Below are 27,135 nucleotides of genomic sequence, written 5' to 3'. Positions count from 1 at the left end.
TGACCGTCTCCTGTTCTCCAACTTATTTAATTTTACAAAGAAAATGAAGCAGGGAACATGTTTGCTCTGAGATCTGAAGTATCAGATTCTCATGAATGGAAATGTTTCTTTCGTTTTAAGTTTATGAAGAAAAGTAGGAATGAACCTGTTTGTCACTCCTTGGTTTCATGTCAAAACCAGGCATCTTCCACTTCTGTAAAAAACAACAACAACACACAAACAAACAAACCAGCTATTGCAGATGCCTGTCACATTGAGAAACACTCCGTTCCATTTTTACTGGATTTTTTTTTTAATCTCCCATTACGAAAATGGGATAGCAAATTATGAAAGCTGGGTGATTCAGGGATATTTTTTCACCTGCCACGTGCAACATTTTTTTTGCTTAGGAATTATTCTTGTGCGGTGTAATGGAACTCAGTATTAGTGTGCAAAAAATTCACAAAAAAAAACAGCATATAAAATGCATATCAAAGTATAAAACACCAGAACAGCGAATTATTTTAAAAACACGCCGTATGAGTGATCAATAACGTTATGAATAGAGTAGAATTAAATTATGTATGAGCAGTTACTGGAGTGACTAAACCCGTGGCTGGATATCTAGATCATTTAGCCATTGCGCAGAAATGATATAGCCTAAAATCAACCAATCAATCAGAATAGTGCTGGAAGGGACCTTGGAGGTCTTCTAGTCCAACCCCCTGCTCAAGCAGGAGAGCCTATATCCATGGTGGTGAACCTATGGCACGCATGCCACAGGTGGCACACAGAGCCCTCTCTGTGGGCATGCGTACCATCGCCTGAGTTCTAGGCCTTCAGCTGGGTTTTATAAAACCTTTTCGCTATAGGCCTCCTAAAAAAAAAGGTTCAATCAATCAATTTCAACTTCTCACAGGGAAAAAAAAGATCTTGCAAAGTTGGAATTGATTGATTGACCTTTTTAGTCCAACCCAGTCTGCCATTACCACCACAGCCACCCAATGGGCCATGCCCACCCAATTGGCCACACCCAGCCAATGGGCCACGCCCCCCAGCACCTGGGGTTTGGGGTTGCAGTTTGGGCACTCGGTCTCTAAAAGGTTCACCGTCATTGGCCTATACCATTTCAGAGAAGTGATTTTCCAGTCTCTTCTTAAAAATCTCCAGTGATGAAGTACCCACAACTTCTAAAGCCAAGCTGTTCCACTGGTTAATTGTTCTCATTGTTAGGAAGTTTCTCCTTAATTCCAGGTTGCTCCTCTCCTTGATTAGTTTCCATCCATTATTTCTTGCCTTACCTTCTGGGACTTTGGAAAATAAATTGACCCCCTCTTCTTTGTGGGTCCACACTGCCAGGAGTTTGATTCCTTCGATCCAGACCAGCTGAAGGTTGTCCCTGCCTTCCATCCTTCTGAAGTCAATAAACTGAGGGCTCAGATTGTTGTGGGTGATATACTGACTCTGTAAACTTCTGAGAGAGTTCTGTAAAGCACTGTGAAATGGCATATAAATCTAAGGGTTATTGCTATTGCAACAGCCCCTTCTTCTTCTTCTTGTGCCATATTCATTATCGAACATTGGCGATCATGTTGGCGATCCTGTTTTTATCAGCAGCCGCACAAAAAAGTGCTGCTGAGTTTTGTCCCTTAGATACTGGAATACCCTAGTCACCCCTAGTCCTTCTTTTCTCTTGGCTGGTTTCCTAAGTCTAAATCTATGGTTTCCCGTTGTAGTCATCTTTTTTTTTTTAATGGGGACAAAATATAGAATTGGAACTTGATTTGGAATAAGACAAGGTTTCTGTTGGCTCTTGAGCAGGTTGGATTAGTTTTCATGGTCAAATTTTCAGGGTGAACCTTAATTCACATGAATAAACTATAAAGGAATGGGATCCATTTGCTACATCCAGTTTGCAGGGATTCAGATAAAGGGTTTTGGTGTTAATTGCGTCCATGTTTCTAGATTTAGCCACTGTAACCACGACTTTTACAGATCTTGATGGTTATCATAGATTCCCCATCCTGCCCAAATATCCCAACAACCCCTGCTTTATAGAGAAGAGATCCAATTTCCCAGCTTAGAAGGAAGGCTCAGAAAGAGAGGAGTACAATGGCATCCTGTATATTCCTGATGTTCTTTACTTTCTGGCAGTATTATGAATTGTAATTGTTGATCACAGATTCTCAGTGAAGCAGACAATGAGCTTGGCAGGGTTTATACTTTGGAATGTTCAGTGAATGCTGATGTTTCTTTAAAATGCAAATGCTCATTTTCACCTCCCTAAACCTCTGTGATTGATCTGAAATGCAAATGACTTGGATCCAGTTTCATTGCTCCAATAATGAGCGTGGCTCTGGAGTCCCTGCTTTCAGCCCTGGTTTCTGGAAGGTGCCTAAACCAATTTAAGAGATGTGGGAATGGAGAAAACTGGGGTGTACGTCTTCCTTTCTAACTTGGGTAGGTGGTCAGGCTGCCAGGCGCTATTATAGAATTGCAAAGTAGATATGCAATTGCCTGGGTACCTTTTAATATTTTTTTTTAAGCCACTGAGAGTAAGTGGGAGGCTATAGAAATGATCCAAATAAATAAACAAATAAATAAATACCATTCAGGAGCTCTTCAGCTACGAAACCTCAGCCTGAACACATGGGCATCCAGAGAGCATTGCTGAATAGGTATATACCGTATTTTCCGGCATATAAGACGACTTTCTAAAGCATGCAAATCGGCTCCGAAGTCAGGGGTCGTCTTATACGCCGAGTCGTCCTATATGCTGGAAAATACGGTAAGCCCTTTTGCAATGCCTTCTTTTTCTCTCCTTAAGAACCAAGTGAGATGAACATGAACTAGACTAGCATAAGATAAAAGCATTCCCAGCTAGGCCAAAAGAACAAATCAGCCCAAATGCTCAAGGCAAAAGAATGTATGAAAGAATCTAGCAGAGGTAGAAGGGATTATAGATAGCCTTTGGCTTATGACTTGGGACTGAAATCTCTGTCGTTAAGCGATGCAGTTCTCACGTGAGTTTGATTTTTTTTTTTTTGCCCATTTTTTTTTTTTGTAAATCATATCATCCTTAAGCGAATCCGTCTTCTCCTGTTATTGGCATAAGGACCACGATGATTGGCTTAAGAATGGTGGCGAGAAAGGTTGCGAAATGGGGCAAAATTCAGTTAACAACTGTCCCGCTTAGCAACAGAAATGTTGGGCTCAGTTGTGTTTGTTAGTCAAGGACAACCTGTATTTATTTTTTGGAAAATATGGGTCTGGAGCTGTTGATGGAGTTGGCCAATCCACCCGCATCCCAAGAGATATTCAACATGGAATTCTATAAAAATAAACCTAGTATGTCAGACAGAGAATTAAAACAGTCCTGAAGGGGACTAAGACTGAAAATCAGGCTTGTCAGATGCTATATTTTTTTTTCTATCCTGCTCTGTGGAGTAGAGAGTTGGTCTCTGACTGAAGGCCACCTGAAGAGACTAGAAGCATTTGAAATGTGGATTTACAGGCGGCTGTTATGTAGAAGCTGGGCTGACAAAATCAGAAATGAGGAGGTGATCAGCCACCTGGGAAAGCCAAGGGAAATCATCAAAACAATTAAAAAATGAAAATTAGAATATTTCGGGCATGTGATGCGGACACCCAGAAAAATACGGCATACTCCATTTAATCCTTCATGAAAAGATTGAAGGCAAACGAGGTCCAGGCAGAAGAAGAACATCGTGGCTTCAAAATCTAAGGCAGGGGTTCTCAACCTTGGCAACTTTAGGACTTGTGGACTTCAACTCCCAGAATTCCTCAGCCAGCAAAGCTGGCTGAGGTATTCTGGGAGTTGAAGTCCACAAGTCTTAAAGTTGCCAAGGTTGAGAACCCCTGATCTAAGGGGTTGGTTTGGACAAAACTCAGCAGCACTTTTTCGTGCAGCTGTTAATAAAAACAGGATCGCCAACATGATCGCCAACATCCGATAACAGATATGGCACAACAAGAAGAAGAAAGGGGAAAGCCAGGGAAGGGAGGCTGATTCTAGAAATAAAGATAGGGTTGGGTTTTTTTTTTCTTTCTATTTTTTTTTAAAAAGCTGGATCACAGCAGGGGCTGTGAAGTACTACCACAGAAGATACTTTGCTAAAACATGTCTCCTCCACCCCCCCTTCCAAAATAGAGCTGCTGCTTCAGCTGAATACAGGCTTCAGCTTTCTCTTGTCCTAAAGACCCATCACTTGAATCTAATATCTTTTACTCCTCACTCCATGGTGGAGATTGCCCTGAGAAAAAGAGAATCGTAAGGTCACCAACGATTGGAGTAGAAGATAAAAGAATCTCCAAAGGAACACTTTACTGAAGAATGAAAAGGGGTGGAGAGAGCCTAGTAAACATAAGGGACAATTTTCCTTGCTAACCGCTGCTTTTTTTTAAAAAAAAAAATGTTTAATAGTACAAAGATTTGTTAGCTCGGTCAGATGCCTTCTGCAATAGTTGTAGCTGTGTTGCCTTTATCAATGTTGATTGGGGAAAAAAGGACATGCGGCATCAATTGTAATGATGTAGATCAGTGGTTCTCAGCCTGTGGTCCATGGACCCCTGAGGGGGTCTGTGATGTCACAGGGGATCCGTGAAGACTTGAAGAAGTCTAGGGCTTTAAATCTTGAGTTAAGTCTTGGTGGCCTGTGGCCATGGTCCGTGGTCACCAAAAGGGTCTGTGATGAAAAAAAAGATTTAGAACTGCTGATGTAGATCACAGCTGGTGAGCTCCAGATATGTTGGCATCATAACTCAAAGTTTTCCATGCACTGCAATGCATACCAAGGTAATACTGACTGGCAGCATTTGCTTCTGTAGCCCTAAGAACACGGATCACATGAAGGTAGAAAAGACATAGGTGGCATGCTTGGGTAGATAGTTGCGTGTTCTGGAGACCTTGTCAGCTGCCACTTCGCACTTGCTTGCACTTCACTGCTACACGGTGACAGACTGCCATGAACTATGGGGAGTGAAGGGGGTGGGGAATGCTTTGGGAAATGAAAGTAAGTGTTGTATTTCCCTGAGATGCTGCCTCAAGGTCATCCAGTTGGAAGAAGAAGGGGGCTGCAGGCCAAGCTGCACTTGGACTGGCCATTAGGAAAATATCTTGCCTGGACCTGATTGGTTGCACTGGGGCAGGCAATGAGAGACAACTAAGGGAGGGAAAGTAGAACTTAGAGATATTGGCACATGATTTTCAGTGCTAGCTTTGCACTACTGCAGTGTTTCCCAAACTTGACAATTTTAAGGCATGTGGACTTCAACTCCCAGAATTCCACAGCCAGCAATGCTGGCTGTGGAATTCTGGGAGTTGAAGTCCACATGCCTTAAAATTGTCAAGTTTGGGAAACACTGCACTACTGCAACACACTTGCTCTTTAATAAACTATACCTTTCTCAATAAATGGAGCCAAGGATTGTTTTTACTTAGAAATTAAAGTTGTGGCAGGCCCAACAGACCTTTGCTTTACTCCTTCACTTTGTAGTCAAGGCAGATTGTAAAGCTGGTTGCATCACTGTCCACAGCCACTCCATCCTTTTGTTCTAGCCACTGTGGATTATTCATAGGACCATCTCTGGCTAAGAATGTTGGCTTTGGCAACCATCTCAATGGAATGAATACAATTGAACTTGGCCTAGCTCTCAACCTTTAGTGTTATGGTGAGACTTCAGCAAGATGTTTCTGTTTTGAACTAATCCTCTCAAGCATTTGATTCCCCCCCCCTTTGTCATTAATCATTTTCAAACTTCTTTCAGAAAGTCTAATTATCTTAATGTTCAGTTTATCCAATCAACAAGAATGTCTTACCACAGGGCAGGCCCATTACAAAGCGATGGACACAACACAGATTTATTTTACAACATGTGCAGGCTCTGAGCACTCCATGCCTGTGCAGAATAACTAATTGGAGGAAATGTAAAATGGTTGTTTTCAAAGGGGAAAAATTAGCAACGTAAGGAAGAGGAACACATTAGTGGTGGAAATTGCAGGAGAAGTGTTTGCTTGGCAACCTCAGAGCCAGTGATTATGAAGAGAAATCAAAGCCTTTTGATTAATTGAATCAGTTCTCCTTTGTAACAATGCAAAGATGTTATGCCGGCTGCCAATCTGATTTGACATCAAATGTCTGTGGATTAATGAGAGCAAAAGATTGCTTCCAAGGCTCTTTTGTTTTTGTGGGAGAGGGTGGAGTTTGAAAATGTGAGTCATAACTAGCGGTACTTTTCTATTGGATGCATTAATTTCAGTTAGAATACCAAACTTTGGGGACATGCGAATTTTAGAGAGAGTGAAATCAGGAAAAAGAAACAATGAAACAAAACCAGAGTCAATTCAATCCAATTTGATTCGGCTTAGCTCAAGAGTAGTTAGTAAGATAGCACGGTTAGAGTAGTTAGTAAGATTGAACAGTTGCAGGATGTGGGTATGGCCAGTCTAGAGCAGTGTTTCTCAACCTTGACAATTTTAAGGCATGTGGACTTCAACTCCCAGAATTCCACAGCCAGCTGGCTGTGGAATTCTGGGAGTTGAAGTCCACATGCCTTAAAATTGTCAAGGTTGAGAAACACTGCTCTAGAGAAAAGTAGGACTAGGGGTGACATGATAGCAGTATTCCAGTATTTGAGGGACTGCCACAAAGAGGAGGGAGTCAACTCTTTTTTCCAAAGCCCCAATTGTCAGGACAAGAAACAATGGATGAAAACTAATCAAGGAGAGAAGCAACCTAGAACTAAAGAGGAATTTCCTAAAAGTGAGAACAATTAACCAGTTGAACAGCATGTATTCAGAAATTGTAGGTGCTTCATTACTGGAGTTTTTTTTTTAAGAAGAGACTGGATAGCCACTTCTCTGGTATAGGGTCTCCTGCTTGACCAGCGGGTTGGATTAGAAGACCTCCAAGGTCCCTTCCAGCTCTGTTCTGAATTGAAATAGATTATTCTCTATGTATCTTCCAATTTCACCTCCTCCGTTATTAATAGCACTTTACAATGCCCTGGTAAGGCCACGCTTGGAATACTGCATCCAGGTTTGTTCACCACAATGGAAAAATGATGTTGAGACTCTAGAAAGGGTGCAGAGAAGAGCAACAAAGATGATCAGGGAACTGTAGACTAAAACATTTAAAGAACGGTTGCTGGAATTGGATAGGTCTAGTTTAGTGGGAAAAAAAAGAACTAGGAGTGACATGAATATCATGACATCAACATCAAACTATTTAGCTCAATGCACCAATGCACCAAACTATATAGATGTTTAGCTAAATGCACCAAAGCACCAGAAGGCAAGACAAGAAAAATAGATGGAAACTAATCAGGGAGAGAAGCAACCTGAAATTAAGGAGAAACTTCTTAACAGTGAGGTCAATTAACTAGTGGAACAGCTTTGCCTCCAGAAGTTGTGGGTACTCTATCACTGGGGTTTTTTAAGAAGAGACTGGACAGCCACTTGTCTGAAATGCTATAGGGTCTCCTGCTTGAGGAAGGTTGGACTAGAAGATCTCCAAGGTTCTATTCTATTCTATTCTATTCTATTCTATTCTATTCTATTCTATTCTATTCTATTCTATTCTATTCTATTCTATTCCATTCTATTCCATTCCATTCCATTCCATTCCATTCCATTTCATTCTATTCTATTCCATTCCATTCCATTCCACATTCCATTCTACATTCCATTCCATTCCATTCCATTCCATTCCATTCCATTCCATTCCATTCCATTCCATTCCATTCTATTCTATTCTATTCTATTCTATTCCATTCTATTCCATTCCATTCCATTCCATATTCCATTCCATATTCCATTCCATTCCATTCCATTCCATTCCATTCCATTCCATTCCATTCCATATTCCATTCCATATTCCATTCCATATTCCATTCCATTCCATTCTAATCTATTCTATTCCATATTCCATTCCATTCCATTCCATTCCATTCCATTCCATTCCATTCCATTCTATTCTATTCTATTCTATTCTATTCTATTCTATTCTATTCTATTCTATTCTAATCTATTCCATTCCATATTCCATTCCACATTCCATTCCATTCCATTCTATTCTATTCCATTCCATTCCATTCTATTCCATTCCATTCCATTCCATTCTACATTCTACATTCTACATTCTACATCCCACATTCCATATTCCACATTCCACATGCTACATTCTACATTCTACATCCTATTTTCATTCCATTCCATTCCATTCCATTCCATTCCATTCTATTCTATTCTATTCCATTCCATTCCATTCCATTCCATTCCATTCCATTCTAATTCTATTCCATTCCATTCCATATTCCATTCCATATTCCATTCCATATTCCATTCCATTCTATTCTATTTCATTCCATTCCATTCCATATTCCATTCCATTCCATATTCCATTCCACATTCCATTCCATTCCATTAATTCTGACTTTAATTTCAACCAGGGTTCTGGATCACGAAGGATGAAAAAAAAGCACATGTTCTATATCGCTACTGCTCTGTCCAGTATTTTAAATTGAGCCTTTAGCCCGGGGGGGGGAAGTGGTCTTTCTAGAGAAATGTTTCGCTTCAAAATGTCTTCCTGGCATTTCCATTTTCTGCTGGAAGCATTTATGCTCTTTTCCCCACCATTGTCATACAATCCTACATGAGCCCAGTTTATGCGATTCCTATCTCCACCATTGCCGTTTGGAAAATCTTTAATTATTATTATCTCAGAATTACTGCACTTAGTGCTAGCATAATGAAAAAGGAGATAAACTTGATATTGCACATTTTTATGAGGTTAAGTGCTACGATACCCTTTTAATATGCTAAACCATTTGCTTGTGAATGAACGAGTCTCATAAACTACTGTAGCATAAAATCAAGCTTAACTACTCTTACAGGAAACTTCCTCGAATTAATTCAGGGAGTATTTTGTATTCCCTTCGGCTGCCTTTCTTCCTTGAGAAGACTATTTGCTCTGGTACAGAATGGAATTGGTGGTATATAAATGCCCCCTTTTGAGTTGAACAGTTAATTTTGCAGATTAGAAAATGAAAGGGAAAAAAAATTTCGTTCTGATATTTCATCTTATTCTCTACAGAGCTATAGGCAACAAAAAAAAGAGACACATATAGCTCTTACTGTGTTAACATTACAGTACAACTGTTCAGCAGAAAATTGGCTGGTTTTCACTCATTACGTAAAAAAAAATGGCAATTAAACATGGTAGCAGTGAGAATCAACTTCTCCTGTTGTGAGATGTGAAAATTAAATTGCTCTCTATGTTGGCTGGCCTCTTTCTCTTTTATTTGGAAGTTCAGCTCCGTGCTCTTTCCTAATCTTCAGCTTCGTGGTTTTAAGGCTGGAAATTAAATTGAGTCTGAAAACTAATTCATTCAGAAGAATGTTTATTCAAAAAAATAATAATCTTAATAGTTTCCATACAAATACAAACCCACATTTTGTAGGATAAAGTCTGGCCTTGTTGCCCTCTCGTAAGTAATGGGAAAAGCAAGGGAGGGAGAGGGAGAGGGTGAAGGAGAGAGAGAAAGAGATGATAGAGTAGGTGGATAGATAGATAGATAGATAGATAGATAGATAGATAGATAGATAGATAGATAGATAGATCCATCCCTGTCCCTTCTTTCATCTATCTATCTATCTATCTATCTATCTATCTATCTATCTATCTATCTATCTATCTATGTATCTGATAAATAGATTAGATAGATGAGAGATAGATGAGAGAAAGAGAGAGAGAAAGAGAGAGGGAGGAAAAGAGAGAGAGAGAAAGAGAGAAATAGGTGGAAAGAAAGAAACAATTGAAACAATAATTTAATTCCTGTTATTTTCATGAACAAACATCTCCAAAGATCTGCTTAATATTGGTAAATTCACGTCCAGCATTATTGGGAATCTCTACCTATATAAAGAAATACATATTCTTGTTTGTTAAAACCTATGTAGAAAGAGTAAGATATTCCCTCCCATATCAGTTACAAAAAAGGAGTATTTTACAATTATCCCACCATCCAGTCAGAGCTGAAGAAGCTTCTTGGATGAGAAACAAAACGTCTTCAAAGAAAAACAAGAAAGTCCAGTTGCCTCTTGAAAAAGCACCTTTGGGACAACCATGACCTGGATGACTGAAAATCTTCATAGATATTTTACAAATTATTAGTTATGGAATTTGCTAAGAACTTCAAAATGAATAATCCTTATTAGGGAATAAGTGTTCATGCTGTACTGTTCATTATACCAGTCACAAGAGTGTGAGTTTATTTTTAGGTGCGTAAAGAAACATATAAACCCACATACACACACACTGTGCACAGGTAATGTAAACCAGTAACATTTAATTTTCATGAGTAATAGACATGTGCATTCAGAAATAATGGGTTCATTATTATATATACAAAATTGCCAAATCAATTGTTTGGCACATATTTGTTTGACAATGGCTTCGTTTTACTATGCTATTCATTTGCTATTCCTTTTGTTGGTCTGTCTAAATTTGCTATTCCTTCAAGCAAACCCAGATCAATGGGGCTGAAACCCCATTTTTAAGCCCAGAAGTTATTCTTTATTTAGAATCCAGTTGGACATTTTTCACAGGGAATTCAGAGGGGACTGGAATCAGAAAATTTACAGGTAGCCTTCCTTACCAAAACTCAAAGTATTATTTTCTAGATTAGTATTAGTCTTCTAATAAACTGAGATTTGCCAACGTAGTTTCATATACCTCTGTCTATCCAGATTCCTGTGGCCACTGAAATTAAAAATTAAAAAAACTGCCATATCAAACCGAGTAGATTGGAAAACCATTTTGGGAACGGAGAGACAAGTATATATATTTATATATGTATGTATGTATGTATGTATGTAGGTAGGTAGGTAGGTAGGTAGGTCTTTGGTTATTCGAGTTTTCTCCCGTGTAAAATTGGAAGTTTCTTGGCGATGTTTCGACAAAGTCTCATTTGTCATCTTCAGGCTGGTGTTTTCGGCTTCGTGCTTCTAGGAGCAATGTCACACATTGCTCCTAGAAGCACGAAGCCAAAAACACCAGCCTGAAGATGACGAATGAGACTTCGTCGAAACGTCGCCAAGACACTTCCAATTTTATGCGGGAGAAAACCCGAATAACCAAAGACCTACATACAAACACCCACGAAAACCTCAGAAAACCTCAGAAGAGGGGGAAGGCAGTCTGTTTTTTCTCTGCTGCAGTCCAGATTTTTGGCACCGTGTGGTGTGAGCAGGAAAGAAAGGCAGGGGATGGAGCCAGGAAGTTTGACCTCTTTTCCTGCCATAGCGAATCTTTCCAAGTCTTTCCTCCAACACTTTTTTTTCCCCTCTTGGAAGCTACCCTGGCATTTCTGCTTAAGCCCATTTTGTCAGGATGTTATTTATGCTAATTGCAAAAAATAGAGTTTTGCTAAGGTAATGAGCGTTCTGCCATGTTTGTAAATTTTACGAACTGCTAGAAGCGCTGTGTGGCAAACATTCCTGAGTGATACTCACAGGGCCTTTATTTTTTTTCTTTTTCTCCTGTTTTGTTGAAGTTGAAAATGCTTTCTTAAAAAAGTCATCTGATTGGGGTGGGGGAGGATCCACAGATTGTGGGAAAGGAGCAGATGCCATCTGCCTCAGGGTACAAGTGTAATATTTAGCAGGGGTCCAAGAATTCCACCATGATCTATAACCTTTCAAAATGCTAAGAATATTGGGAGGCATTTGGCTCAGATTCTGTCAAATATAGGCCCAGAATCTATTCATTTCCAGAGAGATTTTATTATATATTCTGGCCCAACTCAGATGCTGCTTTTGGGGGGGGGGAGGGGAGCTGGTATCCAAATAAACCTGCAATAAATACATTATAATAATTATACATAATTTATAACCTTATAGATCTAATAATAATTTATTTATTAGACTTTCAGACGGCCATAATCTGAGGTTTCTTAACAGCTTCCAGGAACAAAATGCCCACTGTACAACAATATAAACAAGACAAGTAGAGCCATTGTTTAAAAAAATTAAAATTAAAGGTAACTCAGTTACAATTAGCGATTCTAATTATACTGGGTCAATTACGCTGTTTTGATGTCATTTTGGATAGAGTTTTTATATGTTGTAAGCCTTTAGAATCATTGTGGAGAAATGGGCATTCATTCAGGTTGAGTTCACAAAAATCGGGGCCACAATGGAGAATGATCTGCTCCTAGCCTTGAATCCCTCACTAAATTCCACAATAGTGGAAAAGAGGTTGAAGTATTCCTCATTAGAAAAAAAAAATCACCTACTCCTTGAGTAAGAATGGACATCATGTTATGTATAGGAGTAAGCATAACATGCAGTGATGGAATTCAAATACTTGAATAACTGGTTCTCTTATTCAATGCAGGCCTAGAATGGACTTCCGGAAGTGGCATCCACACACTTCCGGTGAGCCATTCTAAGCCTGGGAGGCCTCCTCCAGGCCTCCGAGGTCTAGAACAGACTTCTGGAAGTGGCATCCAGACACTTCTAGTGGGCCGTTCTAGGCCTTGGAGGCCTCCTCCAGGCCACCAAGGCCTAGACTGGACTTCTGGAAGCCAGCCGGTTATCCAAATGCAGAAAAATTTAGCTACCAGTTCTACCGAACTGGTGCGAACCAGCTAAATCCCACCACTGATAACATGTATATAAAAAGCAATGTAGAAGACCTTTCTCTTTCTTGGAAAATGTTAAGACTGGGGTCATTCAACTAAGCTGAAAAATGCAAGATGCAAAGCAGAAGACGTGGCCATCACAATATAGGAATGAAATTCAAAAACTTGGAACACATCTGTCCCTGAGTGGATATTTCAGAACTTAGAACCAACTGTCCCAAAGGTGCTTTTTAAAAGGCAACTGGACTTTTTTTTTTTTTTGAGGAAGTTTTACTTCTTATCCAAGAAGCTTCTTTAATACTGACTGAATGGTGGAGAAAGGAAGGATTTATATCCTTTGCAGTCATCTGGTCATTAGCACTCTGAAGGTGCTTAGGACCAACTATTCCATACGTTTCTCGAGAGCAATCTTGCAATCAAGCAAACCATTGTAGGTAGCTAGAATGGCCCATTTTAAGCTCAGGGCATTTTGAGAAACCACAGAATAGTTTGCAAATAAGGCTTTTTACTCAACTCTTTTCACACAACCCTCTTGTAGAGAGTGCTCACATGGAGATTTCAAAAAAAAAAAAAAATACAGTTTGCCCTTCAAGCCAGTTCTTGATTTTATCATGTGTTTTTTAGATGGTTCTACATTTTTTTTTTCTTTTAGAATTTTATTCTAACGTTTTTGAGAAGCAGAAATAACTTAACATAGGTGGTCCACAAATAACCTAGGCCTATGCCATGAAGGGTTTGTTAATGACAACTAGCAACTTGACTTTTTGGTTGCATTTTTCTGTTATTTTAAGCACCAGTTTGATTTTATTTCCTCAGGATTTACTCCCTGAGATTCATATTTTCTTACTCCCTGAGATTCATATTTTCACTTGGCTGTGTGTCACAGGAGTTAATTTATTGTTCCTAGCTCATATTCTTTTTTTCTTTCTTTCTATCTATTTATCTATCTATCATCTATCATCTGAATTTTAGATTTAAACCAATAGTAATTGTAATAGTAATATAGAAATCACGCCAATAATATAGTTAGAACTTAAAAGAAACTTCATTAATAAACAAACACAAAACAAGAGCTGTGGTGGAAGTATTGCAGGCTAATTCTGCCCACTGCCAGCAGTTCAATTCTGACCAGCTCAAGGTTGACTCAGCCTTTCATCCTTCCAAGGTCAGTAAAATGAGGACCCAGATTGTTGGGGGCAATAGGCCAACTCTGTAAACTGTTTAGAGAGTGCTGTAAAGCACTGTGAAGCAGTATATAAGTCTAAGTGCTATTGCTATTGTGTTTCCACACTCATCTAAAAGTACTTAGATATAAATTAAACATTACAACATAAGGGTATCTATATAGGGGGTGATTTCTGTTACTATTGGATTGTATGAAGGCATTTAACCTATTCTGTACCCAACCATGACCATGGTGAACACAACTCTTCTTTGTGGAACAAGTTATTGTACACAGATATATCATTCTGCATTATATCTAATCATATTCTGTTTGGTTTACACTTTTTTTTGAAGGCATCTATTGTAGCATTAACACTGTCGCAAAAATGTGGATTATGACTTCAGATACTGAAAATAAAGAGGCGAGGGAAGACATGGAAAAAGATAATCTAAATTGCCTAGACTATTTAAGCCTTAAAAGTAAGAATCAGTAGCTTAAATTCATGAAACAAACATTCAATCAATGTAAATCAAACCGTATTGTTTTGACAAACACTATGGTAGCAAAATTATATACCAAGATAAGTGTGTAAGACTCAATACCAAATTAAAGTTTTTCAAGAGCTTTGCCATGTGTCGCAATCACAAAAGTCATTGTTTCTTATTGTTGAAAACAGCTACAAAGAAATGAACATTTTGGAGTATATCTGGACTTGCTATGTCATCGATTTTATTTAATCTCCCCTGGATGTTTATCAATGCCATCTTAATGCTCAATGGAAAACATAAACACCATTCACTGTATATTCAAAATATGCTATATATATGCTATATGTGCATGAAAGAGAGGAAGGAAAGAGAATAAGGTAGCGTCATCCAGTAGTTGCTTTTTTGTTTGTTTGTTTGTTTCTCCATTGGATATTGTGATAAATTGTGGACTTGCATTTTACAAATCCTTTATCTATGCAATCCATCACGTTCTTAAGATATTAAGAGCCATGGTGGCACAATGTTAGAATGGAGTATTGCAGGATACTTTTGTTGACTGCCAGGAGTTTAATCCTGATGGGCTCAAAGTTTACTCAGCCTTTCATCCTTCCAAGGTTGGTAAAATGAGGACCCAGATTGTTGGGGGCAATATGCTGACTCTGTAAACCACTTGGAACGTGCTGTAAAGCACTATGGGGTGGTATAGTAAGTCTAAGTGCTATTGATCTTGGTTTGCTAGTCTCAACATGGTAAGAGACTATTTGTTTGCAATTTCACAGGAGATCCTATGTTAAAGAACATTGACATGTGGAATATTAGGGCTCACAATTCCAGGTGTCCTTAGCTACATTCACAGAAGTTAGGAATACTTCTGTCCATTAAAAGGCAATTGGCTGCGTCAAAATTTGTTTCCTTTCATCATTCCAGGCTTCATATGAAGGCTGATTGGGATTACTATTTTCCTTGCTTATTCTGAAGTACAGCAGTTCAACACAATGAGAGCTGTTGACGTAAAGCCCCTGTGCAATTTAATGTAAAACATGGTCACTTTGTGGTTTACAAAGAAACTTTCCTCTCCCTTATTCTCTCTCTCTCTCTCACACACACACACAAATCTCTTTGGGGTCCCATTATCATTTTAATGGCACCCAGCTCTGCTGGAAAGAGATTACTTTAATGTAATGTACTTTAGAGTGTAAGTTGTGTAAAACACTCGAAACAACCGTTTCTGGAAGGCCGAATATGCGTGCACCCGGAGGGAGCCACATATACAATACTGCTTTGAAAGAAGCTGTATTCTTGAGTTGTATAGTGGTTTGCAGGGAGTGTAGTTCTTCTACAACAAGGGGAAAGCTGTGCACACCCAGAATTATTCTTAAGGCAAACCTAGCCCATGCCATCAAATATTGAAGAGGTATTTGTGAACCAGACACTATGTCGAACCATGGCCACAGACAAAAGTGTTGTTAGTTGCTCCTGGGAGTAAACACATTTTCTTCAGTTTGAAGGATTTTGAAAGGATAATGTCCTACTGTTAAAAACACAACAAAACAAGCCAGCAGCCACACACCCTTTTGAGCTTAACAATTAATATTTAATGGCCCTGAAACAGAAACCACGATTTGCCAGTTTTATTTGTTCAGTCCTTCCAGGAAGGAAAAACAAAAAACAAAACAAAAACAAAAACAGAGCTGGCAGTTGTAAGGCACGCTCACTACAGAATTACTGAAAATAAGAAAGGTGAAACTGAACTTGATAGGGTTATTTAATGTTTTGTATATTTTGCGGAGAGAGACAAGATACATAAGGAACAAAGGACATATCTGATGAGTGAAGAAACCCTGATCCGTATATACCACAGAGAAACAGAAATCTCTTGCACAAATCCAACCATACATTGTAGGGTTACATGCTTGTTCTCAAATGATAGAAATTCCAATGGGAGCGGAAACCTGACACATATAAAGGAATGAAGTCACACTTCACATAGTGTTGATTCCATCTCCAAATACTCTTTAAATCTATCAAGTTTGGCCATCAATCTGGGAACTGAATCAGCAAGCTCTGGGAAGCACCAAATTAATTTTGCATCAGCATTCAGATGCTAATGATAATTTGTTCTGACACCATAGCTCTGAGTTAGGACTGTGACAAGCAGGAGCTACCTGACTGGACATAGTAAGAGTCCAGTTTAATAGACTTCCTATTGCAATTTTCTGCCTAGAGAAAAAGTGAGATTTTCCTATGCTCCTGCAGTACAACAATTGAGGATTACTCCGTACAAGTCCCGAGGATTTGGAGAGGATTGAGAGGATTAATGGACTAGGACAAACTTGCACCTAAGGGTGTAGAAGTAAATCTATGCTATAAGTGGTAGGCCAGGAAAATTGGCAATTGCTACTGATCTTTATGTATTCATGTCTTCAAATGCAGAATATTAAGGAAGATGCATACATATGGCACTACATGTAAACATTATAATGTCCTGTAACTGTTATTAGTCTATGTAAACAGAATAGAATAGAATAGAATAGAATAGAATAGAATAGAATAGAATAGAATAGAATAGAATAGAATAGAAAGACCACACCTAGAATACTGCAGCCAATTTTGGTCACCATATCACAAAAAAGATGTTGAGAGTTTGGAAAAAAAATCAGAAAAAAGCAAGTAAGATGATCAAAGGCCTGGAGACTAAAACATATGAAGATTGGCTACAGGACATGGGTTTGGCCAGTCTAAAGAAAAGAAGAAACAAGGGAGACATGATAGCAGTATCCCAGTACTTGAGGGGCTGCCAGAAAGAAGAGGGGGTCACGTTATTTACCAAAGCACCAGAGGGCAGGAAAAGAAACAATGGTTGGAAACTGAACAAAGAGAGAAGCAACCTAGAATTAAGTAGAAACTTCCCGACAGTGAGGACAATTAGCCAGTGGAACAGCTTTCCTCCAGAAATCATGGGAGATTTTAAAGAAGAGGCTAGATAGTCACTTGTCTGAGAAGCTATAGGTTTTTCTGCTTGAGCGGAGGGCTGGACTAGAAGACCTCCAAGGTCCCTTCCAGCTCTATTCTATTCATCCAGAATACAGCTAGAAAGGACCTTGGAAATCTTCTAGTCCAACCCCCTGCTCAAGCAGGAAAACCTATACCATTTAGATAAGTGACTGTCTAGTCTCTTCTTAAAAACCTCCAGTGATGGAGCTCCCACAACTTCTTAAGGCAAGCTGTTCCACTGGTTAATTGTTCTCACTATCAGGAAGTTTCTCCTTAATTTCATGTTGCTTCTCTCCTTGATTAGTTTCCATCCATTGTTTCTTGCCTTGCCTTCAGGTGCTTTGCTGCATTTAGTTAAACAGCTAAATAGTTTGGTGCATTGGGACATTGAGCTAAATACCTGGATATTATTTTTTGACTAATTTGCACCTTTTTAAATGAAATGCTAACCCCCCCTACTGTTGTCACCTACCATTGGAATATTCTGTCCTTGAAAGACACCAAAGCACCAGAAGACAATGTTTGTGAAAGCTTTTAATGGACACATTTTCTGATTTGAAAGCCACATCCTGGTCAGGCCTTTGTGAAAACCCATTCTTTTCTGCTCTTGTATGATGGTCATTTCCATTTGGGTTCTTTATTTCGCTTTCGTTTTGCTGCTTCCATATGCCTTTTATGGCTTGTAAACCATGTTGAAATCCTCTCAGGCAGCAGATGAACTTTAAATATTTAAATAAATAACCCAGAAGGTCCATTACATGGAGTATGGGAGATGATAAACTTTGAGTTATATGAAAGGGGTTTCTTTTTATCCCTTTCTCCTCATTCTCAACTAAGCAGTCTCTTTAGCATTTGAATGCTTCTTCCATACATCACTCACACCAAGAGCCAGTTCTCAAGTTTCTAATGCATTTGGGACCTCATTGTTTCATTTTTTAAAAAAAAGGTTTAACAGGGACTGAATTAAATTAACTAAGGGATGCAATAAAATCAAATGTGTGGACAATACATGTTTATTTATCCTTTTAGCAAATCCGATCATATTTTTCTCCCCCTTGCAGCTGTAGGGAGGCTTTTTATCAGAAAAGGAATTGTAATGTTTTGTGAGAAAGGACATTTTCATTTTCTTCACAGAATGGTTCAGTTGTCCTCTCAGTGCATTGCAGACAGTGCATTTGCAAAAGAAAAGCAAATGGAATTTGATATACAGACAGCAATAAATGTTGAATATAGTGGATCTCAGATTAGTACACGTTGGATTTCCTGGACAACATTTTCTGGAGTTGAATTTCATCTGAATTGTAGACAATAACAGACTCTGCCTGAAATGAAAGTGTCCATCATCTAGAGAACCATTCAGCAGAATTACTGCTTCCCCTCAAAATATTTCTTCTTCTTCTTCTTCTTCTTCTTCTTCTTCTTCTTCTTCTTCTTCTTCTTCTTCTTCTTCTTCTTCTTCTTCTTCTTCTTCTTCTTCTTTCTTCTTCTTCTTCTTCTTCTTCTTCTTCTTCTTCTCCTTCTTCTCCTTCTCCTTCTCTTCTTTCTCCTCCTCCTCCTCCTCCTCCTCCTCCTCCTCCTCCTCCTCCTCCTCCTCCTCCTCCTCCTCCTCCTCCTCCTCCTCCTCCATGCTTCAGACCAAAAGAGTTAAGACTCTGTAATTAATTTCCATTTCAAATATGCTTCTAGGCTGCTTAGAAAATAATAATAATAAAAAAGTGATAGGTGGGTGCCAAGCAGCACTTTGTTTAAAAGAGTGCCCACCTGCCAGGAAGGTATGATTAAAGGCAAACTATGTTGGGAGTGGTAGAAAAGATGGCAGATTGCTTTATGTAAAGCCTGTATATTTTAGTGAATGGAATGGGGTGTCCTTCCAAGTATGCATTCTGAAAACTCCAAATAACCAGCCCAAAATAGACTGAAGGATGGCAATGTATCAGCCCCTTCCTAATTACCTTAAGTAGTGTTTTGTGTTGGTGTTAGGGAAAAGTCAGAGGGACATGTCCGTTGTCCCCAGTATTTCAGTATCTAACCTTAACAGTTGTTAGGTAAGAAAGATTAGAAGAGCAGCAGTAACTGCAAGATGATTACAGAGCTTTATGTGTGAAGCCAATCAAACCAAGTTTGTTTGTTTGCTTGTTTAAGATATTTGTTGTCTGAAAATGGAAAGGTTGAAGGTGAAAGGCCAGGAGGTACTTTTTTTATTCCAACATTTAGTTCTTTGGAAGTCCTTAGAAATGTTGATTCTGTTTGGCAGATTCCTGCTAACCTACCGGCATAGATAATTTGTGCCTTAGGATCATTCTAAGGGGCACAAATGTATGAGACTATTGTCAAAGAATGTACAGTATGTTGTAACAAGTTGCAGGTAAGAGAAAGTCATAATCGTTGCTAACAAAAATTGGAAAGTAGAATCTGGCTGGATATATCGGTACCCCCCAAAGATGAAAGTCATCTTTGGTCTAAATGGGTTCTTTAAAAAAAAAAATCAATTGAAAAATGGAAACAAAAAATAATTGCAAGCAACACTGATTGCTGAGTTTATACATTGTTGTGTGTCTGCGTGCATTATGATTAAGAAGTGCTGCATATACTGAAAGTCATCCTGTGTACACGTCCTAGTTTGTGGGCCAACAAACAATTTAATAATTGTATTAGCCATCCCCATCCATAATTACAGTTGTAATTATTAATAATTCCTAACATACGCTTAAGTTGTTGCAGCTATTCTTACCAGAAGAATAGATCAGAAGGGAGACAAGATCTTAAATTCCATCCACTTTTAAAAGGATTAACACTCTAAGAAAAATTACTCAAGAGAATTTCAGCTTAATTGCTTAATAGATAATTTTAAGTGTAGGGGTGGAACTCCTAGTTCCAGTCTACAAGCAATAAACATTTTTGAAATAAATACTTTCCTGTTTCATAATAGATTAAGACACTAGTGATGGCCCTTTGTAAGTATTTTGATTTTGGGACCAGTTTTCTGGAATCCTCTGTCTCTGTAGATATGTTCTCATTTTTAGAAGCACTTACATTGTGCATGAATGATGAATGAAATTCTGTGAAATTGTAGAGGCAGTGATTTATAGCATGGCCATCACTGATAATAGGAGAAGAAAGAGCAGGTATTTTGTTATAACACTGCTGCTTTTACGTTTTGGAGATTTGGTTTGAAGCCAGCTTGGTCAAATCAGTGGATCAAGTCAGTTCTCCCAATAACATCAGCACCAAGTCAGTTCAAATCTAATCAGATGTGTCCAAATGGAGTCAATCTGGTAATTCAGTTTGAAAATTCAAATTAAACTGGACGGACTTATCAAATTAGAAATTTGAACTGAATTAGTTTGGACCAACTCAGCATTTCAGATCAGGTTTTGCCCGATTCAGAAGTCTCTATGGCTTCTTTATTGCCAGCTGTAGAGCTTCTACTCTTACAGCATCTAAAATGGACCACACACCCTAAATTTTGGGTTTCATTCTGGCTTGAATGACAGAAATTGGCTCTCCCTGTCGCTTCTTTTACTTGTCTAAGACCCATTACAAGTCATTGGCAGAGAAGGTCTAATTCATAGTCTGTCTCCATGGAGTCACTGCCATGAAGCTCCAGCTCTTTTTCTAAAGCTTTGGAAATCCTACAGAATCTTGTATCTCATACACAAAGCCCTTTTGACTTGAGATGTCGCAATTGTTACAGTATCAAAATTAGGTAATAACCAATTTTAACTCCATCCCTAAATCTGGGGGGGGGGCACAGTTTGGATTCTGAAACTGATCTGTTTCAAGTTGCGTCCACAGAATACGTAATGTCCATGAATACTTAGAATACAGAAGGATCCTAACGTGTGAAAATATGGAGGATACAGATAAAGTAACTCTGCATGTGAAACATTTCCGTGCTTCCTTGGCCAACACTCAAAAATCAATTGGGCACCATCTAGGTAGTGACTGCATTGTCTACTCAATAGACAACCCATTCTGTAGTTTAAAGATGTACATTGATTTGTGTAAACTTTTGGCAGTTTACATAAGAAAACATACAAAGTTTTCTTGGTTAAGAACATTCAGTTTGCCTTTATGGTGAATGTAGAAAAATCCCAGTGTTTTGATATCTCGCAGCCTTAAAATCTGTGGGAGGGGAGGCACTCAAACTCTCTGAATATCAATTAAGTTGCTATTCTTGTCATTTGCAAGCAGGGGAGGTCCTGTCCATAGGAGAAAAATTCCTCTGACTTTCAAATGCAGCTGCTTGGAATGCTAAGATAGGTTGTTCTATTTACCTTGTCAACTTCACAATATCCACCCACTTGCCTGCATTGTTCTGGGTTTATTTTCATTCTGGGCTTGGAATTCAAGCTTCGTTAAAAAAAAAAAAAAAACCTTGATAAGATAACTGAAGTCAACTGGCTTGGATAATAATACGGTTATGCTTGTGAAGTGTTCTCATGCCTTGATTAGAACTTTCCCACAAAATGCAAACTTATGGAGATAGAGTTGCATGCAATGGAACATTTCACAGGTGGTTTATATATATATATATATATATATATATATGTTTTCTGAGGTTTTCGCGGGTATTTGTATGTAGGTCTTTAGTTGTTCGGGTTTTCTCCCACGTAAAATTGGAAGTGTCTTGGCGACGTTTCGACGAAGTCCCATTCGTCATCTTCAGGCTGGTGTTTTCAGCTTCGTGCTTTGAGCTCAAAGCACGAAGCTGAAAACACCAGCCTGAAGATGACGAATGGGACTTCGTCAAAACGTCGCCAAGACACTTCCAATTTTACGCGGGAGAAAACCCGAACAACCAAAGATATATATATATATATATATATATATATATATATATATATATATATATATATATATATATATTAACCATACCATTATCATGGTAACAATGTGTCTCTAAAGAAGAAAACATAATTCAAGCTTAGGGGTTCTCTGAAAGATTTTTAAAGCAGACTTTAAGAGTAAGTTAAGTGAATTGGGACATTGTTTCTGATTGAAACTGCCCATCCTTGGTATGAATTAAGGCACCAAATAAATTTCTGATTTATTTATTTATGATTATCTATGAATCATTTTTTATAACCCTCCATGTCACAGAGGCAACCTTGTGTGGTACACAACCATACCTTCTAGCAGATAAATCTATACACTCACACCAGATTTGGCTTGGTTGATTCTTACTTGTGTCAAGTTGTGTCAGTTTCTGCAACTTGTTCAGGTAATTCATAGTAGGGATTTGAAGCTAGCAGCATGAAGTAATCTTGCAATTTTTTTTGAACATGTAACACAGCTTCCCATTCATTCACTTCTTAGGGTCAGGGGTCTTCAAACCCCGGTCAGTGGACCAGTACCGGGCTGCGGCATGCCAGCAACCACTCCACCCAAACAAGCAAAGCCCCATCCACAGGATGCAGGCAGCACACAAAACCACACACTCTCCAGTGCGTGGAAAAACCTCTCTCCACGGAACCGGTCCCTAGTGCCCAAAAGGTTGGGGACTTCTCTCTTACTGGGCTGTTTTTCAGCACTTTTCCCCACTCCTGTATTTATTTTAGCTGCCAGATTTAAAAAAAAAAAACAAAGAAAAAGACAAAAGATGACAAATAAGTGAATGATCAGTTATTTAACTCTGCAATCTTCTATGCAAATTGAGGGCTATTTCCAAAGAAGGGATCAGAGAATTTCACCTTACATTTTATCAGGTAAATTGATAAAGCCTTCTGAGAAATGATTCAAGTGGACCATTAGTCATAGTGTGATGGTAGTATATTCTGTTGGTGTCGTGGTTCAAAAAGGAAAGAGCAAAATTGTAGCAAGATCTACCTACCAAGATGGCCAAAAGTTTTGAAATTAAACTCAGTGGATAACAGTTAAAGATCAATGGTGTATTTAGTCTCCAGGAAAGCCAACTGAGAGGAGTATATATAGCAGTATCCTTAAATAACTGGCACATTGAAGGAAGAATGGAGTTATTCTTTATTTCCCTAGTGAGCGAGACAAATGAGTTAAAACTACAACAAAGGTGGTTCAGGTTGTACATCAAAAGGACTTCTTGATAGTGTAAGTAGTAGAACAGGTTGAGTTTTCTCATAAGAGTTCTTCAAACAGAAGAACTGGCTATCACTTGTCATAGATATCCTACTACAGGGGTCTTCAAACTTGGCCCTTTTATGACTTGTGGACTTCAACTCCCAGAATTTCTCAGCCAGTATTGCTGGCCGAGGAATTCTGGGAGTTGAAGTCCACAAGTCATAAAAGGGCCAAGGTTGAAGACCTCTGTCCTAGTGGAGCCTGCATTGAGCAGCGAGCTGGATCAAGTGACCTGTAGGGTCTCCTCCACCTCTATAATTCTGATTTTTATGATTTTTTTTCAAGAAAGCTCAGCAAATAGCTTAATAGTCTACTTTCCAAAGAGATTTGGTATGTGTTAGCCCTGCATGATAATTCCTCTCCCTCTGCATCAAGAAATTAAGCAATGTTCCATTTTGAGGCTTACTTTATTATTGATGGATAGATGGATTTTTTTACACTTTTATAAGAGTTTTCATTAAAAACAAAAAAGAAAAAACAAAACAAAAACACAGCTGTCTATAAAGACAGCCAACTGAAAGCAATAAAATGACAACACCAGCAGTTCAAACCACCAGGAATCCGTTCCTAATCCAGGTGGTGTATAAGCATGATAAATATACATTGAAGTAAGACATACCAAAAAAAAAAAAAAAAAGAATGGAGGCAGTGGATGAAATCAAGTAGTCTAAGCAAATGGCAAGATGCTTGTGTAATCTACAGTGAAACTGTGTTCCACACAGCAGGAGTAGCATTGATTTTGTTACAGCACTTATAAATATATATGTTTCTTTTGTAACTGTCAAAGAGGTTTACTAAGTAGAATAAAACAGATGAATGAATTGTATATTTAATGTAATATATGTAACAATACAGTTAGTTTTCATGGAAGGGAGGGAGGGAGCTGTGAGAGTATAAAGTGTGTTGATTAGTGTAAAGGTGTGTTGGTAATTTTCTCAGTTCAGTCTGAATACTGATGAAATTGACAAAAGAGATTGTCAAGAACAGTATCTAATACGTGCAATTTTTTTAAGCAGAGACAACAGCATCAGATTACCCTTCTTACTCTTGAATTCTTCTATCTGGACTCACCCCTTTGTAGATTTTCAGTGCAGTTCTTTACTGTATGGTTTGTTCCGAGGTGTAAAAAATTGCTTTAGGGGAAAAAAAAAACCACACTATGTGTGATGAAGACTTATTCTATGGAGAGTATGAAGTGCTGGGTGGGGGGAGTTATGTTGGACTGGGGAAGAAGTTTTTTTCTTCAGAGCTAGGTCAGATCAACGCCAGCTTTAGCTTTTGGTTCATCCCTAGAATTGCCTGTAACAAATCAGTTGTACTCGGAGACCAGTCATAACTGAATTTCTTGAGGCATTAGGAATATGTAGGGAAAAAAAAAAACATTCATAATCAACCACAAATTGGTTCAAAAGTCAAGAGAGCTTTTTCAACTTCAGTTAGCATTTGAGGCTTACATCTAGTTCTGGTTAAACCTGGAGGTTTATTTCCATTTGTTTCCAGACAGTTCAGATGTCTTGCAAAACAGAAAACAGCTGTGCCTTGTAAATCTTTCTCTCCAAATAAGGTAAAATTATTTAGCGTTGTTACCAGGAGTTATAAACCCTGCAGAATCAATTTTAAATTGCTAAATGCAATTTTTATTGAAACGTCTTTCATAATGTCTTCAGATATTAACTCTGGTGTAATATATATATATATATTTGCATTTGTTATAGCAGTGAAATAGCAGAATACTACTTTTTAAGGGACGTTCAGGATGCAGAAGTCAGAGAAATTGGTGGAAAGTTTGGGGATACAACAAGCCCTTAAACTGTTTGTCTTTCTTTGAATTTCCTTTCTCCTTGGGTAGTTGTGATTAGTATGCTTCAAATCTAAGATAGCAGTAACCTGTTGGCAAACATTTACAAATGATAGGTGCAAGTGAGCTGTGATCAGTGAGTTGAAAACAATTTAAGGTAGTTCTGTTTTCCTAGTCACAGGTAGGACTTTGTCTTTGATGGGACAGATAATGGTTTATGGAGAATAGTACATTTGAAAACAGATGCTATTGTTTTGAGTGCAACCTATAATAGAATGCAAAGCAAGCCTTTAATCTTTAACTATATCCTCCCAGTTTTGTAGCCATGGACAAATTTACACACACAAACACACACACACACAAACATACATACATACACAGGGTTGGAGTAATGTTGGGGGCGAGGTGGGAAAAACCTAAAAAAAAATATTTAGAGTGCCAGTCTCTTTTCTCAAGGAGAGAACAAATGTAGTAACTTCAAAGTAAGAGGCTAATAATATCCTCATTTTAAGAGTTATTTGCCTGAAAACGGCAGTTACCTTAAAGTTAAAACTGTCCAGTAACACAAAAGACAGATAAATCAACAGCAATACCTCAAACCTATTTATTTTGGAAGGACTCCAAAATGGCCCTCAAACGGTAAACTAAATGGAGACTAGCATTTTCTTTCACTTCAGAGCAGCATTTATTACAAAAAATGTTGCTGGAGGAATGGTCATTTCCTTCTTTCCCCACTCTAACTAGTAATAATAATAAAGTTGGAAGGGACCTTGGAGGTCATTGAATCCAACCCCCTGCTCAGGCAGGCAGGAAACCCTACACCATTTTGGACAGATGGCTGTCCAGTCTCTTCTTAAAAACTTCCAGTGTTGGAGCATTCACTGCTTTTGGAGGCAGGTTGTTCCACTGATTAATTGTTCTCACTGTCAGGAAGTTTCTCCTTAGTTCTAGGTTGCTTCTCTCCTTACTCTAACCCTACTCTCTGTTCCCACCTGATGGTCTAGAAGAGGCCATCCATGGTTCACGATCTGATGGTAAAAAGATCTAAATATCCAGCTAGGTATGGAAGGATAGCACAGGTGTTGCTGTGAAGCTGCAGCAGAAACATCATCCCTAGGTTTGTGGTGTTTTTCAAATCATTTAGAGAACTCGAGACCCCAAACACTTTTGTTTCTGTGCCCCCAAGGTGTTTTTCAAAAGGCAATTGTTTGTTTTTTTTCCTTGAAAATGTTTTGCTTCTCATGCAAGAAGCTTCTTCTGTTCTGACTGAATAGTGGGGAATAGAAGGTTAGAACTGAAGAAGCTTCTTGGATGAGAAGCAAAAGCAATTGCCTTTTGAAAATACCTTTGGGCCAGTCATGACCAGGGTGATTGAGAATCTCCACAGCCTTTTGTTTGTGTGGTGAAGAGAAAAATCACAAGGACTGTAGCTTCTGCATCTCCAACAGCCCTAACATTGTCATCACCAATTCTTCCTTCTTCTGGTTACTTTTCTTGAGAACTTGCCTTCCAAAGAGAATTGTGTTAATTTGGGGCTTACCCCCAGGTCAAGCGAAGGATAAAGTCCTTTTCCCCTGGGATCAATTTGGCCCAAAGCAATTTGACTTGGGAGCTGATCCATACCGGAGGCTGGTTTGGCTTCAGTATGGCTGAGGGAGATGCTAAGAAGTTCACCCCGAAGAAAATTGTGTGCTCATTGAAAAAAGCTGAAGAGTTATTTTTACTCAGGTTAAAGCCGACACTGTGACTTATTATGCAACCTGAGTCACTATTGTACTACTCCAAAGACAACTGTTTGAAATTATTTTTGAAAGTTCTCTTATATAAATTGATGTCCTGCGCTAGAAAACTAGTAAGGAGAATGTGAAGATACAGGAAGTCCTCAATTTACAACAGATCTTTAAAAAAAGGTACTTACAACCCATCCTTGAAATTAGGACTGCCCACCCCCG

The 27,135-nt window shown here is 38.6% G+C and overlaps 1 protein-coding gene across 2 annotated transcripts in view; it reads left to right on the top strand.

The window, feature by feature from the left end:
- Positions 1–27,135, top strand: part of PCDH9 (protocadherin 9) — a 545,848-nt gene that overhangs the window by 30,382 nt on the left and 488,331 nt on the right. The gene's annotated exons all lie outside the window — the stretch shown is intronic.

Source organism: Crotalus tigris, unplaced genomic scaffold, assembly GCF_016545835.1.
Source record: "Crotalus tigris isolate CLP2741 ecotype Arizona unplaced genomic scaffold, ASM1654583v1 scf7180000017854.1278166, whole genome shotgun sequence".
NCBI lineage: Eukaryota > Metazoa > Chordata > Lepidosauria > Squamata > Viperidae > Crotalus > Crotalus tigris.
The sequence above is the reverse complement of the archived record's forward strand: the minus strand, read 5'-3'. Positions and strand labels throughout refer to the sequence as shown.